This window comes from Canis lupus, chromosome 35 (assembly GCF_048164855.1).
Source record: "Canis lupus baileyi chromosome 35, mCanLup2.hap1, whole genome shotgun sequence".
In the NCBI taxonomy this organism is placed as follows: domain Eukaryota; kingdom Metazoa; phylum Chordata; class Mammalia; order Carnivora; family Canidae; genus Canis; species Canis lupus.
In genome coordinates, this window is record NC_132872.1 from 29,616,680 (window position 1) to 29,636,342 (window position 19,663).

At 50.1% G+C, this 19,663-nt stretch overlaps 2 long non-coding RNA genes across 3 annotated transcripts in view; one reads left to right on the forward strand and one right to left on the reverse strand.

Annotated features, from left to right (window-relative positions):
- The window catches only part of LOC140624859 (uncharacterized), a 21,518-nt gene extending 17,940 nt beyond the window's left edge, over positions 1–3,578 (forward strand). Inside the window, exon 3 of the long non-coding RNA XR_012024303.1 lies at positions 2,724–3,578. This is a non-coding gene — a long non-coding RNA (uncharacterized lncRNA). The remainder of the gene's footprint in view (positions 1–2,723) is intronic.
- Positions 1,147–18,518, reverse strand: LOC140624861 (uncharacterized). 2 transcript variants are annotated; one of them, XR_012024306.1, is made up of 3 exons: positions 18,113–18,517; positions 13,513–13,632; positions 1,147–5,676 (listed from the first exon to the last, which is right to left on the reverse strand). It is a non-coding gene; the product is annotated as an uncharacterized lncRNA (long non-coding RNA). The 2 variants fall into 2 exon arrangements; XR_012024307.1 differs by lacking the exon at positions 1,147–5,676 and adding an exon at positions 11,813–12,643 and having other exon boundaries at positions 18,113–18,518.
- Positions 18,519–19,663: the final 1,145 nt, after the last annotated feature.

Here is a 19,663-nt window from a genome sequence, read left to right on the forward strand (position 1 = left end):
ACAGGCAGAGGGAGAAGCAGGCTCCATGCACCGGGAGCCCGACGTGGGATTCGATCCCGGGTCTCCAGGATCGCGCCCCGGGCCAAAGGCAGGCGCCAAACCGCTGCACCACCCAGGGATCCCTACCAGCCATTTATAACGGTTCTCCTATTTCAGCATAAAAACAAAACAAAAATAATTAGATTTAAATTAATGAAAACGGAAGCCAGAGAATCAAAAGTACTGACAGCAGTTAGTGTAGTACTCTTGTCGACTTAGTTTAAGCACCAGCATGGCCTGGTTCAAATTCCTTGCCTTGGGAGGAAGGAAAGAACCACAATCTGTTGAAGACCCGCAGTGGACCGGGGCTGTGCCCCACGCTTGACCCGAGGTACTCCATTCGGTCTTTCGCAACCCCCGGGGCAGCAGGTGCGTATAGGTAAGTAGCTCCAGGTTACAGAGGTTCACGAACGCTAAGCACCTTGTCCACGGCGACTGAGACCGAACGTTTCAGCCCTGATCCACAGCGGACTCGTCTGCCCTTGTGCCCCTTGTCCCTGTGCTCGCGTCCCCCCCCCCCCGCCCCCCCCCAGATTCCCAGCCCTCCCTAGGCCGTGTCCCGGGGCCTCGTGGGTTCCTCGCAGCGCGACGTGCTTCTGGTCTCAGGTCTGGAAGATGTACCTGCTTCAACCTCTACATCTTCTACAGGAAAACATAAGGCGATTCGATGGGAAATTAGTATGTTATTTTGTAACCTTCTCACATAATTTTCGACTCGGTCGTTCATGCTCCATAAAACTTCTCAAAGTTTCAGACGCAGAACTTTTCAAGTAGATCTTGGGTAAAGATAGTTTCAGCTGCACGTTTGCGCCTTGAGTTTCTTTAAAAAAACAACTTTTAACTTAGGCATGAGGACGCACCTTGGGAAATAAATTGCAGAGAAAAATAAAAAAGCCAAAATGAGAGCTGGGAAGCCAATGCTAGATGCTGGGGAATGTGCACTTAAGAACAATAGTGACAACTACTAATGCATAACGCACATCCCACACGCCCATGTGAAAGGCAGAATCTTAAGTAACAGACTTCACTGTCAATTATACTATCTGTTCTCCCGCTTAGTGTTAATGAAACCGGAGCAGCAGGAAAAGGCACATATTTTTGGTGAGAAACAAATGGGTGACTTCATTTGTTCCAACTTTTTGAATTCTTTTTGTTGATCACTCTTTTGGGTTTTTTTAGATGTTGAAATTTAACTGTAAGATCATCAATTCTTAGGAGAAAATTATCCCCTTAAAATACTCAAGGCAGTATCATGCCAAAATGTATGACTTCAATAAAGTTTCCTACAAAAATAATTACTCCTGGGATCCCTGGGTGGCTCAGCAGTTTAGCCCCGCCTTCTGCCCAGGGTGTGATCCTGGAGACCTGGGATCGAGTCCCGTGTTCGGCTCCCTGCATGGAGCCTGCTTCTCCCTCTGCCTGTGTCTCTGCCTCTCTCTCTCTCCCTCTCTCTCTCTCTCTCTCTGTCTCTCATGAATAAATAAATAAAATCTTTTAAAAAAAAAAAACAATTACTCCTTAACCTGGCATTTTAATGAAGTCGGCAGAGCAGAGCACCCAGTAGATTTTTTTCAGGCCCCCAACAGTAAGGCAATTACAAATCCTAAATTTTAAAACAGCTGATTATGAAATCTCATATTTCTCTTTAATAATATATTTCCTACTTCTCCAACATTGCAGACTGTAATATATTGCATATATTGAAATATATGCAGTACCCTAATTATTTATAGGAAATTCTGGAAATTCATAAGATGCTAATCTTGCTTTATATTTCATAACTTCAATTTGCAAAGTGGAAAAATTAAAGTCAGAAAGGAAGGAAACTAGGAAAATCCTAGCTGATTTATACTTGGGAGAGAAAAAATTTTTTTTTTTTCTGCTTGCACATATAAGCCTAAAGAGAACAATTTAGGAGCAGAGTGATGCTGGCCTCCAGCTGGAGCCCCCTGGCCTTCACAGCACGCGGCGGGCCGGCGGCTCGGGGAAGCCAAGGCCCTCGGAAGCTGGCTCCGCTGGGCGAACCGTGGTCACCTCTGGCCAGGGACAAGCACTGGAAATATTTTCAAGTGTACATTCAGTGTTCTACACACTTCAGCAAACACCCTTTCAAGCTGTCTATGCTTTCCGTGCACTCATGAGCCGCGAGCGCGCACAGGTGACAGAACTGAAGGTGAGGTCACTTACCCCAGGTCACGCAGCTCACGAGCTAAGGGACAGCTGGGCTCCTGCCCAGCCATTCTGGCCTCAGAGTTCCCTCCGTTTACCGCCACGTTACACAACCTCTTCCAGTTTTCAGAAAATTTTGCTTTTGAGGTATTTTTAGAATCATATTCCCCTTTTAAAAGCATCATACAGAGATACTAACTTGATCCGTTCTCAGCTATCCAATCCCTCTCTCCACGTCCGAGGCCCCTGACCAGGTTTACCCTGGAGGTAGGCATGAGGAGGTTTTCATTGTCTCGGAGATGATCTTGATAATAGCATAAAGTTCTTTGAAACTTCCAAATAAATGCAAATAAAGTTTTGAACCAACACCTGATGCTCCAGCAAGCTGTGCCAGAGCAATTTTTATCACTATGAAAAGCAGGTTTCAGTGGCCCAATGATTCTTTTATTTATTTATTTATTCAATTATTTATTTATAACATGTAGAGCATATGATCTTTCGGGTTAATCTTCCAGGTGAAAAATCTCAGAGAGAGTGGAGAAACGAGCAGATGGCATCATTCCAGGAAAGGCCGGGAAACTTAGTAGTTTCTGCACCGTGACGTAAAATCCGCATCAAAACTGAAGCACAGGACTAGTTAAAGCAGGCAATCTGTTGTCTGGGTTAGAGTTTACGGGAAGAGGAGAAGCACCACCCACGCGCATATCGTCTCCGACTCCAGGGATGTTTCCAGACCCTCTAATTGGTGCCATTCTGTACTAATTAATACCGTACAAGCACCTATCAGGCACCGCTGCGCATCCTGGCACAACTCACACCACCGAAGGCACCGCAGCCCTGAATATTCATACCCAAGTGCAAATGTTAATTCATGCAGCGCTTGCGTTACACTGATCTAATTATCTACTGGAGGAATCTGTGCAGGGCGCGCTGTCAGTCCTACAGACTGGGTCCGGCAAAGTGCAACTGCACTGGGTGCCTTCTCGGCTACTTACAGAAATCCGCCTGCCGAGCTTTAAGAACGGTCAGAAGAAGTACACGTGGCCAACATGCGGCTCCTCGACACACTCAGCCTCTCCTCTTGTCGGTCAAGGAACTACAGGCCCCAACATTAGCAAGAGAAGCACGGCCTGGGAGCCCCCGTGTCCCTGCAGCAGACCTCGGAGAGCGGCCCTAAGGGAAGCGGCCTGCCACAAACAACCAAATTTGTAAAAAAATCTCACGCTGTCCATAAGTGGTTTTTCATTACGTAGTTGTAGCCAGGAAGCAATGACTTCTAAACACCTAGAGACATCCCTCAACGGCTACTCTATACATCTAGCTTAAAAAAAAAATCTGTTTATTGAATTCTTTTTTCCTTTTGCCTCTAGAATCTAAAAATGAAAAAGTATGATTCTTCCCTTTCAGCCTCCCTACTCACTCCAGGTCTTCGGTTTCACGAGGTCTCGAGTCCCTACCACTCATCCCACACTCACGCAGCACTGAGCAGACCTCCGAAGGAGGCAGTTTACAGCACAGCATTGAGACTGTTCTGAAATACTTGGTGCCCTGGAGCCGACGGACCATCAGACAGTCTTGTCCTCTTCCCGGAAATGTTCCTCGTTGCCCAACCCGCCCAGATCTCCCGAACCCCTTCTCCTGACATACCCACACCTTAGGTTTTATGCCATCCACGCCTCTACTAAAAAGCACCTATATACAAACGGAAGATCACACTATAACCCTGAGCCATCTAATCGGCTGATTGGGCATCAGCACGTGTTTAGAGAAGAAGCGCAGCATTTGAGGAGGTCTTACAAGGATGATCCCCCATGACGGGGAAGGGATTGATGATTAAATCATTTGGATGATTCACCCTATAATTCATGTCCTTTTCCTCTTTCTGTCACCTAACGCATCCAAAATATCAGCAAATCTCCCAGGCGTTACCTTAAAAATCTACCCAGCGTCTATCTACCTCCACTCTTTCAGCCCATGTTCAACGCACCATCATCTATTGCCTGTAGGACAAAAACAGCTTCAAAACTTGTATCTCTGCTTCCTCCTTTGCCCTTCCCTTCGTCTACATTCCCTCCACATCGAAGCTACAGCATTAGAGCTGACATCGTAATTAAGTCAAAAATATAAAAGTCACATCAGAGTGAAATCAACCTGTCACAAAATGACCAGTACTGGATGATTCCATTTAGAAGGGGGCATCTAAAATAGTCAAACTCACAGAAAAATAACGTAGAACACTGGTTGCCAAGGGCTAGGGGAGGGGGCAAATGGGAGTCGCTGTTCAATGAGTATAAAGTTTCAATCTTGCAAGGTGACAAACAGCCAGAGATCTGCTGTACAAGGATACGGACATAGCCACACTACTGAGCACTTACAAGTGGTGTTTTCTTGCACATAGTACAGCTGAGTTTTCCTCTACTCCAAATCCTCCATGACTTCACATGTTCTTCAGCAAGACCCTTAACCTTTCCCTTGGCCCAGAGGGCAAGGCACGATTGGCCCCCGCTACTCTGCAGGGTCTGCGCCAAGTCCCGCGCCCACTTGCCCCATCTCACCCCCACGTTCCCTCCCTCACTCTCTGCAGCCAACCTGGCCCTCTCCCCTCGCCTTTACACACCAAGCCCACACCTTTGTGAAGCAAACAGTCCCCCCTTCAGAGCTCGCGCTATTCATTTGTTTATTTCACTTAGCGCCGCTTGCAGCTCCAGCTCGGGTCACAATCCTCCTGCGGCGAGGATGCGACCGAAATACCTAAAATACCTAAAAGCCAGGTACCTTTCTCCGGCTTACTTTTCCTCCTAGTGTTTACTAGCACCTGGTCAACTTTCTATTTCCTTCCTGCCTCTCCCACTAAAAACATAAACCCCAAGAGTTCAAAACATAAGCTTTGTTCACTGCTGGATCAGTCCGTTCAATAAATATTGATTGAATGACTGAAGAAATAAATGGCATGAGTTAATGTGATTGTGGATAATTGCACAATAAAAAGAAACAAATTCCTTTCCTTTCCTTTCCTTTCCTTTCCTTTCCTTTCCCTCTTTCTTCTTCCTTCCTTCCTTCCTTCCTTCCTTTTCTTTCTTTGTCTTTACCCCAATTCCTGACCTCATTTCCTAAGAATACCCAGCTTAACTCAGTATATTTTATGCCAGTCGAAAAATTATTTATAGAGATTAAGAAACATGCTAATATATGAAGACAAAAGCTGTTTTGTCTGCTTTTTGATGTTGTATGCCCTTCTTCATTCTTCTGAGATCACATTATACCCAAAAGAGGCCACGTGATAAGAGCAGCAGTGCTTATCAAAGCTACGCTGTAGAGCAAGTGTGCAGTGGTCTCATTTCTGAGAAGTGGTCATAAATTACAGGCTCTCTCTCTCACACACACACACAATCTGTGTGTTGTCCAAAGCTAAGCTTATTAGCTTAGATCTGCAATCCTGACTGTGGATATGAACTGGTGCCAAGAGACCTGTAAGGATGAAGGAAAAAAAAGTAGGAAGGTAAATAAAGAGGACAAGTGGTTAAGAAAATTAGAGCAAAATGTAGAGACAAAAATAAACAGTAGATCTATAGCAGGGAGGTAAATCAGAACCTCTTTAAATTATTATGAAAAAATTCAGAAATGCAATATCAGGAGTTAAATAGGTCATTTATAAGAGAGTATCTGTAGCATATTTCCAACCTACTGTGGAAGTAAAATTCATGAATAATATTAAAGGTATTTACATGATCCACTGTTCTCCTGAATAGTGTTTGCCTAATGTAATAAGATCCAGATTGCTTGAGCAAAATACAAACTTGGGGGCTGTAAGGCTAAAACCTGACTTCCTGTGTTGTTCAAAAAAGATGAACTTTCTCTTAATATAATAGCTTGCATCCATATTATCATTTTATTCCATTTATGTTACAGGTTGTTGTGATTAAATTATTACTCTGTAGTAATTATACTATACACCCCTTAACAGAGATGTTATTCTCCTTCTTGAGTTAGTTTCATATCAAAGTCTTCAAATTTAAATCAAGAGATTCCAATTTTCCTTTGTAAAGCAAATAGCAGATGAGAAAATCGAGACTATCCTAAAGACAACCGAACAGGGCAGCCTGGGTGGCTCAGTGGTTTAGCGTCGCCTTCGGCCCAGGGCATGATCCTGGAGACCTGGGATCGAGTCCTGCGTTGGGCTCCCTGCATGGAGCCTGCTTCTCCCCCTGCCTGTGTCTGTTCCTCTCTGTATGTGACTTTCATGAATAAATAAATAAAATCTTAAAAAAAAAAAAGACAACAGAACATTCTTTAATAAACAAAAAATCGGACTAAAAATTACTCCTCTGTCCAATTTTTCTGCTCAGTTTTTTTAAAAAAAACGTATCTATCTCGTTTCCTTCCAACTCTTGAAAGTTGATAGAATTATATTTACAAATGCAAAAAGCAAATTCGTAAAGTTAAGGAACTGCCCCCCCACCTTCTCTCAGCATATATTTCTATAAAACATCCTCAGGGAAAAATGAAAAAAAAAACTGTTATTAATATGAGAGTATTTTTTAGCAATCACATGTCTCTCAAACTCTACCAATGAGGATAGCTTGCCTTTATAACTTACCTTTCTGATTATGTCTTTTCACCTGGATCTTATGGCCAGCTAGTTAGGGTCTCCTGGGGGTAATTTCACCGTTTTCCCTGGAAGGCTTGTTTCCCTCTTTGTTAAGCTCATTAGCCCAGCTCGACTAAGGCAAGTGTTCAGTGCATGTGCTTTAGCCCAGCCTCCTACTTCCCCTAAACCCAGGCTTTAGCTCTACCTATTGTAACTTCGCCGTGGCATACGGCAGGAGCTCTGGCCTCTGTGCTTCCTTCCCTTCCTGAGTGTTTTGTTGTTGTTCTAGAACCAGCATTTTAAGTCTCTGAAGACATCAATCCTTGACTCTTAGAATCACCAGATGACTGTTAGCCAGTCAAATGTAACGGATGATAGGAAAGCCTATCAGCTATCCAAATAATATTGGGGAAGCACTTTAGTGTTTTCATGTTCCTCTTAAGTAGATGTGAAAGGACATCTCACTATGACACGTTCCTGTTCTTTATTGCTGATTCATATAATTAGGTTAGTGAATGATGGATCCGGCCAATATTTGGAGTCTGCTCTGTGCAATGTGCTTGCTGTGCTATGTCCCATGGAAGGTGAGGAGATGAATTAGCTAGGTTCCTTGACCTCAGGAAGCCCACAAGAACTTAGGGGTTTACATTTTAGTTGTATGTATCACAGGAAGTTATGAAATATACACAGAAATAAGATAATTGAGCACAATGACTGGCAGGCAAAAGCCTCTAAGCTTTCCATCAGATACGCAATCTGCAAAGAAGGAAACTGTGGCAGATTGCTTGCCAAAATATCCTCGATTCCTCACCCTCTCCATGGCCTTTGCAATGTGACCATCTGCTCCCATCCAAAGCTAGAATCATTTCACTACCCCTGCAATCTGGGCTAGCATTACAACCTGCTGTGACCAGTAGGGGGTACCCGAAGAGTCCGTGGGCCAGTTCTGAGTGAGGCTCCAGAGGCTTCATCTCTTCCGTTCTCTCTCCCCGAATCTTGTCACCAGAATATGAACAAACCCAGGCTGGACGGCTAGATGCTGAGACATACCTGGCCTGGTAACCTCCATCACCCCAACCAGCACACAGCCACGCATGAGTAAGGCAATTTTAGGTGAGGCAGCCTTTACCTCATCTGCCAGATTTCCACAGATGTGTGAGCTAACCCAGCTGGGATCAGCTGAGCCTGGTCCCGATCAGCAGAACTGTCAAGCTGACTCACAGATTCGTGAGAAATAGCAAAAGTGTATTCTTCTGAGCCACTCAGATGGAGATGGTTTACTCCACAGTAATACATGTTGGTGGTGATACATAACCCATACAAGGTAGTGGATGTAGCATTTGCAAATGCACAAGGAGCCTGGTTTGCTCTACTTGCAGTGTGCAACTACATCTATGTAATTTGAGCTATATTTACATTTCAGTGTTTAAAATAAATGAGGGGCACCTGGGTGGCTCAGTTGGTTAAGCAGGTCATGATCCCTTCCAGCCCAGGTCACGATCCCAGGGTCATGGGATCAAGCCCTGCATTGGGCTCCCTCCTTGGTGAGGAGCCTGCTTCTCCCCCTCCCTCTGCTGCTCCCCCTGCCTGTGTACACGCTCTCTCTCTCTGTAAATAAATAACAATCTTTAAAAAATAAAATAATAATATAAAATAATTGAAGTGTCCTCAACAAAAATGTAATTCAAAAAACCACAAGTTCCCAAGACTATGTTTTGTTTTGCTTTGTTTCCATTTTGTTTACTGATGTGGCTTAAGCAGCAGGAAGAGTGACTGGCACAGAGCAGGTGCTGAAAAAATTTTTTGTTTGAAAAACTAAATGCTTTTAAGCAAGCATTTATTTGATCATCTCTGAATGCAGTATTAAAGCCTGAGAAAAGGCATTTAAATGGATTCCCAGAAAGCAAGTAGAGTTCAGAAACTAGAAGACTGCAGTGACACTCCAGATATGCTACGATGAGATCTTAAGCTGGACTGGTGACAGCAAGACCTGAAGAAGGGTAGATCAGTTTGGCTTCATTAAATGGGCTGAACTTACCTCCAAAATGTGTGTCATGACCCATTCTCTAGAATACTTTCATAGATCCATTTCAAGATATCAATGAAAATATGATAAAATTTCTTAATTCAAACATCCATAGTCTAATGATGGAAGTATTCCAGCCATCTCCTTTCTGTGTTACAACCAAATTTGCCAGTGCCACACAAGGGTAGACACAGACAGGGCTGGGGATGCAGTGTACAGAAGTTTTCCTGGAAAAAAGACCCAATCCTGAGGCCAGAAGGAGTACCCAAATAAAGGATCATGTGAAAGATGTGTCAGGGAAAAGATTCAGCCAACACCAAAAACCAAGGCAAGAGAGGGCATGGCACATCCTAGGAATTGCAAATGATTCAATATGGATGGAATAAGGCTTCAGAAAGGAAGTGAGGCAAGAGAAGAAGTAATCAGAAATGAGTGAATTAAAAAAAAATTGACCTTGATAAGATTTCAGGTTTATTGGTAAGCAATGAAGAACCCTGAGGGGTCTTAGGCAAAACAGTAACATATTGAGGAATAAAGTCTAGAAAGGTCCTCTTGAATCTACTGTGGCAGTTGAATGGAGGGGAGCAAGACTGATGTCAAGGAGAGCATGCAGTAAACAGCCCCCTTGGCCCCAGTGGGGAAGGCTGGGTGCCTGAACAAATGCAGTAGCCCTGCAGGTGTACATAAGGGAGAGATTTGATATTTTGGAAGGAAAATATGAGGGAGCAAAGTGTGGATAAGTAAAGTTCTAACCTTGGCAACCTGTGGATGGACGTGGCAAACACAAAGCTAGAAGACATAGTAGGGATAGCAGGCAAGAGGCAAGACTGTACGTTCACTCCTTGAAGGTCATGCACACTGTGTTTGAGATCGTCTGAATCCCAAAAAGATGTGCAAAGAGAAGCCATTAGTTTATCTAGCATTTTGTCTAGTTCTGCATGGTGTCTGACCAACAATAAGTGCTCAGTGATTCATCTGTGAATAAATGAATAAATAATCTTGGAAAAAAGATCTAGACTTGGGTCTAGAAAAGGGAATTAATACATAGCTGGGCGAATTTATGCTGTGGGAGTGTATTAAATCAGTTCTGCTCAAAGTTTGGACTTCACACAATGCTGGTCCTCAAGCTGTCATGTGTCCTTAACATAAAAACAGACATTAAAAATAAGCATTTGGAAGCTTTTATAGCAATTTGACAGAGTGATTTTTATGTCTGTTTTATTAAGATAAAAATTTGACTCATTTTATATGTTTTTATTTTTTAATTTCATTTTTTTAGTAATATATTTTTTTTATTTTTACAAAAATTTCAGTGTGTAATAGGTTGGGAATGTTACAAACAAACACACAAATAAAAATCCTAGTCCATTATCACAGGTAGTTTAAGCACTGAATTAGACTGAATTCCTCACTGAATGTGAGGAAAATATTTATGGCAGCTCCTCTTTGACCTGTTCTCTCCTCCTACTCTTTCTTACCTGTTTTCTAAAACCAATGTGATTCCCTCCCTAGCATCTCAGTAATAAACTGTGCATTTTGTATGCTTATCCAATTCGGCTACAAAATTGTCCCAATAGCAAGGATAAAAGGCACTTATTCCCCTTGCTTGAGAGCTGTAGAAACAACAGCATGGTAGGCAAAATTCTAAGATGGTCCCTGGGTGTTCTATCCTGTATAATCCGTATCCTTTGAGTGTAAGCAGGCCCTGGGACTTGCCTCAAGCCAAAACAAAAAACAGAAAAACAAAACACAAAACAAAATAAAACAAAACACCATGGTAAGAGTGATTGAGTATCATGCTCTTGTTTCACATAGCTAGGTAGGCAACAGGCCTCCCATCAGTTTCGGTCTCACCATGGCGCTGAAGAAGCCAGCCACCATTTGTTCTAAAGCTACACACGTCCTCCCCGCCAAAAAAGAGGAAAATAATTCTACCAACAACTTGTGGGCATGTAGCAGTGGATCATTTCCCAGTTGAGACTTCAGATGAGACCTCATTCTCAGCCAGTGTCTCTACTATATAGCCTTAAAGACCCTCAGCAGAGGACCCAGCTACGCTGTGCTTAGAATCCTGAACCAGAGAAAATGCTAGATAATAACTGTATACTATTTAAGCTGCTAAACGTGTGGTCATTTATTATGCAGCCCAGAAAACTAATACAATTAGACAGTGGTAATTGCCTGGATTCGAGTGAAGAGAAAATTGGGTGAAGGGGGCATTGGCAGTACTATTTCTATCATTCCAAACATAAGGAAAGAAAAAAAAATATGGGAGGAATAAAACTTATTTTAGAGCACTAAAATTAATAGAATATCTAAATACCTTATGATTAAAACTTAGATACAAGTTTGTTGTCAAGTACTTCAGTGACTCATCATGAAACAAAACATCACGCAACTGAAGAACACAGAAAAACTGGAAAAAAGGAGCAGTGGAGGAGCTGGGAAGAGACATGAAAAGGTCTTGAAAATGAGGGGGGGAAATAATGACAAAGAGAATTAAAAACCAAGCCAAGTACTTAAGAGATGTTAAAAAGAAGAACTATAAAAAAAAGTCATTGTATTTCACAAGAAAATGGAAGATGGGCACAGGAGCCTTCAGAGAGAGTAGTTTTGCTAGACTATGGAGCTTCGGAATAAATATTTTGAGGAACTGAAGAGGGGATGGATGGTGCCAATTTAAGGATACTAAATATAGATAAATACAGCAATTTTGGAAATTAAAGGAAGATGTCTAATGAAAGTTGGGTGATACCGAGTGCAGGGTTAAGGAATGTATATCTCAACACGGTGGAAGTAAGAGAAGAAAAGATTAATGATGCTGGAGCGAGAGGTGATTAAGGCACGACACCTGGGACTCAAGTGGAAGCTTTAGCTCTAAAGGAAAACACTTCTTACTCTCAGAATGTAAAAAAAGTAATAATAAAAAATAAAATACATTTAAAAACCATGTAAAAAAAAGAGGCTTAAAAAAAAAAAGGCTCCCATAGGATAGTGTTGGACTTCCTGATAAAGAAGGGAAGTTGTCCACTTCGAAGTGAGGGGGGAAGGATGGGACCCCAAATTGGAAGCGAGTAAAAGTTTGGAACAGCTCTCGCGCAGACTGTGTTACAGGATCAACAAGAGATTAATGAAAGGATTAAGAAGCAATTAAATCAGGCAGCATGAGTTGGTTGTAAGCCAAGTCTGCAGAGTCTTGCGTGAAACCTGTCACCGACGCCGAGTAGCAGCGAGGAGAGAGGCTGGCTGACGGCGGTTGGGTGGCTCACAGAAAGCACAGCCTCCACCACCAAGGAGGAGATGTGCACACACTACTTGATTGGAAAAGGACAGCCAGGAGATTGGAGATTTTAGCAACAGATGGCCAATGTACTTTGAGCCAGCTATGACATTGGTAAATTTTAAAATTCAGCCACTAGACAACAGAAAATGCCCTGAAGCATTTTAATCACAGCCAATTTTAATTTTAGCATTGTCCCTAACAGGCCGGCTAACTTCCTTAGACCAAATCCTTTTTCTTCCCCAACTCCTTGTACATTGAAATATTTCACACAGACACAGCGTGGTCTTCTAGGAATTTGTATGTAGAGCTTCTTAGCACATCCTGATTCCAGAACGGAACTGGCTGCGTTGGGAAACTTATTTCACCTCTCTGTCCCTTAGGTTCCTCATCATCAGCGGGGATGATGAACTCTCAGTGCAGATGTAATGACTCAGTGGGGTAACTTCTGTGCTGGTATCGTGACATGTATGAGATATATTTAAATGACGTCATTTGATTTGTTTAGAAACAACATCATTGCCCATATAATTTTCATTTTCTGGAAGAAGCCAGTAAAGAAAATACTGAGAAAAATGGAAACGACAGAAAACTAGAAGAGAAAGGTAAGTGTGATCACAAATCTGTCATCTAAGCATTAAAACTTGTATTCTTTGAGTTCCAAGTATAAATCCGTATAACCGGAGAGACAGTTTCGAGGCCGTAAAGCTCAATCTCCACATTTTAGCCATGAGAAGACAAAGGCCCGGAGAATACAGCTGGCTTTTTCTACGGACATTAAACTTATTAGCTCAAGGGCCAGGACTAGAAACGAGGTCATCAGTCTCCACTACCTTCCCACTCGCTGTGAGGACAGGTGAAATGCTGCACGGTCAGCAACCAACTGTGCTGGATCCACACCTACTTCGGGCACTCCCCACTCCGGGTGTATAATCGTTATTAGTTATGATTTCACCCCTCCTGTTAGGAAACTGATGGAAAGCGTACATGTAGATCAGCGAAAAGACAATCCTTCCAAATAAAATAGGGGGAAAAAAGCACCTTATACCTAAGCCTGCAGCATAAAGTGTATAAAAATCATTTCCTCCAATGTCATGGTTTGCAAAAAGTCTACTTTTGCAAGAGAAAAACATCAATTTTTCAACTACCCTTGATATCAAGAGAAGCATGATGGCAGCACGTCATCCACTCGGGAAGCTCTTAAAACTCAGTCCCGAGGGCTCTCGGGCCTTATCAACAGGCCTACATGATGCAATTCAGTCACTGAAAGTTCACAAAGAAATATTTCCCCAGATTGTTGGAGGCCTCAGGCCTAGTCCATGCAGCCCACGCTTCGCCTGCAATATGGGAAGATTCAGACTAGCTTTTGTGGGCGTGCAAGGAAAACGACACCAGGGGACAGGCACCAACCTCACGACGATGTGTCCTGAAGGTTCACCGTTGACCTCAATCTGCAGATGATAATTCAGCAAAGGGGGGATCCTCTTGCTGTGATCTGGACGTTAGTCCTCAGGGTCTTGCTCCCACGATCTAAAAGACATATTTGTAAAAACATCTCTGTGGGCCCCTGTAAGGCAGGAAGTAGCTAAGGATGAGTGAGCGGACGGTGACGAGGGTGAGCCAGGCCACCAGCCCCGGGCCTCCGGCTCAGACTAGGTCTGTGGTAGGAGCCAACAGCAAACTGTGGTCAGCGCAAGACCCTGTGGCTGCGGCTTATTAGACCCTAACGGTCTGCCTACCACGTGTGGTATGTGGACACCGCAACACACAGACTAAGCGAGCGCCGGCCGCCTAGAAACCCATGCTCTCCTGCCAGAGCCCCGCGGGCAGAGGGTGTGCACCTGCTAAGTTAGAGCTACGAGGGGGGTGCTGCGGGGCACGAGGTGGGGTGCGGCTGCTGCGGGGCAGGGCTCCTGAAGGCCAGGATGGCTCCCGCCCTGCAGGGGACAGCTGCGGTCCCAGGGGCTGAAAGGTGACAGGGACATGCCGGCATGAACGGAGACCTGAGGCACCACCCGCGAGGTTCTGGGAAGCCCAGGTGCTTGCATGTCGCTCAGTAATGCAGCGGCGGGCAGGGCCCGGAGGGGACAAGGGTTAGGAGGGACCAGCGCCAGGTGTGGGATGCCCAGGTCTACACTGCCTGCCCCCGGAGCCCTCCGGAGCGCCTGCGGCGGCGGAGTGTGCTAGAAGGTTCACCCTGGCCGCGTGGAGGGAGCTGAGCAGGCGGGGGCAGCCACAGGGGTCCAGGGACCTTGTGACCATCTGGTGCTGCAGGGCAAGGACGGTGCCCGGGACAGCGGCCAGCGGGGAAGGGGGCTGAAGAGGGACGCGGGGCGGGCGGCGGAGCGGGGCTGAGGACGGCACCTGCTGTCTCCCCCCGACCCCCGTCCTGGGCGGGTTTACACACGCACTAGCGGCGGGCCACGGAGCACACCGGCCGTGGGACGTGCTGGGAGCGGCCTCGGTGACACGTCCCGGGGCGTCGGGCAGGCGGAGACGCGACGCTGGAGCCCTGGGCTCTCGGGGCCGCCTCCCGCCCTGGCGACCTGGTGACCCGGCACGTCCGGGAATGGCCGAGATCCCGGCCCAGGCCTGTCCCCTGCCTGGGCGATGCGGTGTCCTGGGGCGTCCTGCCCGCCCCCCGCCCCCCCGTCCTGGGTTAGGGACCCGCACGGGCGCCAGCACCTGGCAGGTAGAGACCCGGAGCTCGGGCCGCTCCGCCCGTTCCTGCCCCGCGCCCCCGCTCCCCCTCCCTCTGACAGACCCCTCACCCCGACATTCCTCCTGAGCGAGGAAGTGGATGACTCAGAGCACCTCGCAGACACCAGTCCTCCCCCCTCACTCCCACGCACCCCCCCCCCATCCTTCGGGGTAGGTGGGAGCCCGCTCACACCCCCGGAGCGGGTCAGGTCCCGCTCACACTCACCCTCCTCCCCCCCCCCCCCGCCCCGGGGCAGGGCAGGTCCCACTCACACTCACCCCCATCAACCCAGGGCAGGTCGGGTCCCGCTCACACTCACCCCCCCCCTCCCCGGGCCGGGAGGGAGCCCGCTGGGAGCCCGGAGCCCCATGACGGCCGCCCGGCCTTCTCCGTGCCCCCCCAGGCCTCCCGAGGAGAGGCCCTGCCTCCCCAGTTTGCTCCGTCGGGGGAGGCACAGTTAGGGCCGGAAGGGCCCTGTGGGGCTGGGGCTGGGGCAGGGACCCCAACAGGGCGACAGGAGCGCTGTGCGCCTGCCTGCAGGGCAACCCCGGGAGGGCTGCTGGCGGGGCCCTGGCAGGTGTCACTGGGGCCCCGGGACGGTTGGGAGCGTGCCACGCAGGAGACGGGCCAGGGCGTGTCACTCCGGGTAGCTGCTGCACAGGGGACCCGGGAGGCTCCCTGGGGGATACGGCAGTGTGGCCCGACCGGCCCGGGGCACCCAGCCAGCTGGCTCCGCGCCGGGGGATGGACTAAGGGGTTCACGGGAGGCAGCGCTCGGGCTCGGGAGGCGCCCCCGGCTCCAGCCTCATGGGCGGGGTCCCCGGGGGACGCTACGGGCCACAGCATGAACCTTGATCTGCTTCGGCCTTATACTTCTTACTGAAAATTAATACATTAGGATTTTTATTTATGCACTTCACTATTTTATGGGGTTTTAACAGGACCTGGGTCTTCATTTCCAAGATAAATCAAGGATTGTTTTTAGATCACCTCCTGACGCGAAATACTGTTCGCAAAATGTCATTTATGTGCATTGCTACTCTCACTAGATCTTGTTACTTGAATTAATAAACAAGCACAAATTGCCATTGCCCAATCTGCATATGATTTTATGACTATTTCAACAGAATGTGCTTCATTCGTTATAACGTCACTGGCAAGTGCATGTTATTTTGTGCCTTTAAAAAATTAAAGGTCCGTGGTCTCCATTCTACTGCAAAAGGAAAAAGGGCTTTAAAAGGTGAGTTGTAAGGAATCAGGAGGAGCCAGCCTCACCCAGGACTCCAAGAGAATCCACAGCCCGGACAAGTGTCACTGACGTCGCCCAGCAGCAAGCAGGTCCTAAGCCACCGGATCGCTGGGACCCGCCGCTCTCTGTCCTGCGCCGCCACGTGTTGGCCCATCCTCACCAGTGACCCAAGTGCCAAGGCCGATGTCACTGCAACGCTGTTGGGGGCCGTGGGGGCTCCCCTTGGGCCCAGGGCGTGACCCCAGGCCCCGGGATCGAGTCCCGCATCGGGCCCCACGGGGAGCCTGCTTGTCCCTCTGCCTGGGTCTCCGCCTCCCTCTCTCTCGGTGTCTCATGAATAAATACATAAAATCTTCTGAAAAATAAAGTGAGGGCGTTGGACGGGGCGATCTTTAAAAGCCACTTCAATCTAAAAATGTACAGCTCTGTAAGTGAATGTTCCACGTCAAGCCCTGGACACAATCTCTCCCTAATTAGACGGAGACCCCCCCCTTCGGTGTCCGAGTGACATGCTCAGCGGCCCCGGCCTGGGCACCGACTGTCCCTGGTCCCGCCTGCGAGTTAAGAGCGTGTCCTGCGCTTTTACCGGTTGAAACAGTGACACTGCGTATTACGTGAGATTCAGGTCCGGCGCCGCCGAGCGCCAGCAGGTGGGTTCCTGCGCTCGGGAGCGGTCCGCGGGGCGTCCCGGCCGGGGCGGGGGGGGGGGGGGGGGGCGCAGGCCTGCGGGGCCCACGCACCTGCTCCCCGGCGTCCCGCGCACGTGGGTCCCCACCGGGAAAATCCACCGTCTGCGCCCCCACGCCTCGTGCTCTCAGCCCAGCTTCCCCCCACGACCCAGACCTAGATGCTGGCTCTGCGGCCTGCCTGCGCGCTGCGTGGACGGGATTCGGGGTGTGCGCCTCGGGCCAGCCTCGTGCGGCTCCCAGCGTTGAGGGGGAAGGGAGGCGCCGTGGCCTCGGGACGGGGCGGGCGGCCTGAGCCCCAGGGGGCGCGGGCCCGGGCACCTGGCGTGGTCCGCCTTCACCCAGCAGCCCCCCCCCGGGGTCGGGGTGCCCGCCGCGCCGTCCGCCTTCACCCAGCAGCCCCCCCCGGGGTCGGGGTGCCCGCCGCGCCGTCCGCCTTCACCCAGCAGCCCCCCCCCGGGGTCGGGGTGCCCGCCGCGCCGTCCGCCTTCACCCAGCAGCCCCCCCCGGGGTCGGGGTGCCCGCCGCGCCGTCCGCCTTCACCCAGCAGCCCCCCCCGGGGTCGGGGTGCCCGCCGCGCCGTCCGCCTTCACCCAGCAGCCCCCCCCGGGGTCGGGGTGCCCGCCGCGCCGTCCGCCTTCACCCAGCAGCCCCCCCCCCGGGGTCGGGGTGCCCGCCGCGCCGTCCGCCTTCACCCAGCAGCCCCCTCCCGGGTCGGGGTGCCCGCCGCGCCGTCCGCCTTCACCCAGCAGCCCCCCCCCGGGGTCGGGGTGCCCGCCGCGCCGTCCGCCTTCACCCAGCAGCCCCCCCCCGGGGTCGGGGTGCCCGCCGCGCCGTCCGCCTTCACCCAGCAGCTCCCCCCCGGGTCGGGGTGCCCGCCGCGCCGTCCGCCTTCACCCAGCAGCTCCCCCCCGGGTCGGGGTGCCCGCCGCGCCGTCCGCCTTCACCCAGCAGCCCCCCCCCGGGTCGGGGTGCCCGCCGCGCCGTCCGCCTTCACCCAGCAGCCCCCCCCCGGGGTCGGGGTGCCCGCCGCGCCGTCCGCCTTCACCCAGCAGCCCCCCCCGGGGTCGGGGTGCCCGCCGCGCCGTCCGCCTTCACCCAGCAGCCCCCCCCCGGGGTCGGGGTGCCCGCCGCGCCGTCCGCCTTCACCCAGCAGCCCCCCCCCCGGGGTCGGGGTGCCCGCCGCGCCGTCCGCCTTCACCCAGCAGCCCCCCCCCGGGGTCGGGGTGCCCGCCGCGCCGTCCGCCTTCACTCAGCAGCGCCCCCCCCGGGGTCGGGGTGCCCGCCGCGCCGTCCGCCTTCACCCAGCAGCCCCCCCCCGGGGTCGGGGTGCCCGCCGCGCCGTCCGCACAGGCTAGCTGGGTGCACGCTCACCGCCCCGGCCTCCTGCCGCCGCCTCCCGGAAGCCTTCCTCTCCGGGAACTGATCCCCCCTCCGAGGTGTGTTTCGCCGGCCTGAGAAGCTGTTGGGCAGCAGCGCCCGGAGCGCGACGCGGGGCGTGGCCTGCAGCCGTCGGGGCGCCACGGTCCCCCGCCTGCAAGTGAAACAGGAGGCCCGAAGTGGGCGGTCGTCGCGGGGTTTTAGCTGGGACGCCCCAGCTCTGTCCTGGGTCCGAGGGCCTGTTGTGCACCCCCCACCCCCCGTCACCTGAGGTCACCCAAGGTCACCCGAGGTCACCCGCTGTCCTGCGGGCTCATCGCACCGGCTCTTCGGCTTGTGGCGCTTACGAAAGAGAGCGCCGTGTCTCAGCAGAGGAGAATCCACGCGAGAGCGGTCGTGACAAGGGGTCTGTACCTCTATTTTTGTAACAAAACGCCAAGGGCCGGTGAACGAAAGGAAACGAGCGCCTCTTGAAGCCGGAGTCCGCGCGCCTGCTCCTCCCCTTACAGGTCCTGCGGTTGGGCCTGCGCGCCCGGTGCCAGCGCAAAGGGCTTCGAGGGCCAAGGACCGAAGCTGCACCTGCCCGGGCGGGGGAAAGGCTCACCTGGGCAGAGGCGGGCGGGGGCAGCGAGCGGGGCGGGGCCCACGGCAGCCAGGAGCCCAGCGGGGCCTCGTGCTGCCGCTTAACGCAGAGTCGGCCTGCCTGCTCCGAAACGGTAGCCCTTGGCAGGGAAGCACTTCCAGTGGAAAATAATGAGCTCCCTCATTAAAAAGTAATAGTGTGTAAAGTAAAATTTCAAAGCATAATTAATGAGCTTATGCGAAGCGCCAAGAAAACAGTAGCTTAAATGTCAGCATTGAGAGTTGCACGAGTTCAATATGGCAAAAGATATTTGCTGGCAAGCTTTGAAGGCTTACCAAAAACCTCAAATTATTTTTTTTTCTTTTATAAAAGTATTTTGCTACATTCTTTACAGCCTATTTTTGATTATGCTCCCCTTGGATTTATACTCCAGTACATTATAATTAAAGCTCTTTTAAAAATATGTAGATTGGGACGCCTGGGTGGCTCAGCGGTTGAGTCTCTGCTTTTGGCTCAGGGCGTGATCCCAGGGTCCAGGGATGGAGTCCCACATCGGGCTCCCCGCATGGAGCCTGTTTCTCCTTCTGCCCGTGTCTCTGCCTCTCTCTCTCTCTCTCATGAATAAATAAATTTTAAAAAAAATATATGTAGATCGTCATGTAAAAGCTATAAAAATGTTTGGCTGTGAGAGCCAATCATTGCCTGCCTTAGAGCAGAATGATATCATTTCCTAATTCAAAACTTTGAACACATGGTCACTCAATGGGATAGACTATCTGAAATTGGGATTGTTCCAGAAAATCCAGAATGTTTGGCTACCGTAATGAAAAGTTAAATATGGGATACCTGGGTGGCGCAGCGGTTTGGCGCCTGCCTTTGGCCCAGGGCACGATCCTGGAGACCCGGGATCGAATCCCACGTCGGGCTCCCGGTGCATGGAGCCTGCTTCTCCCTCTGCCTGT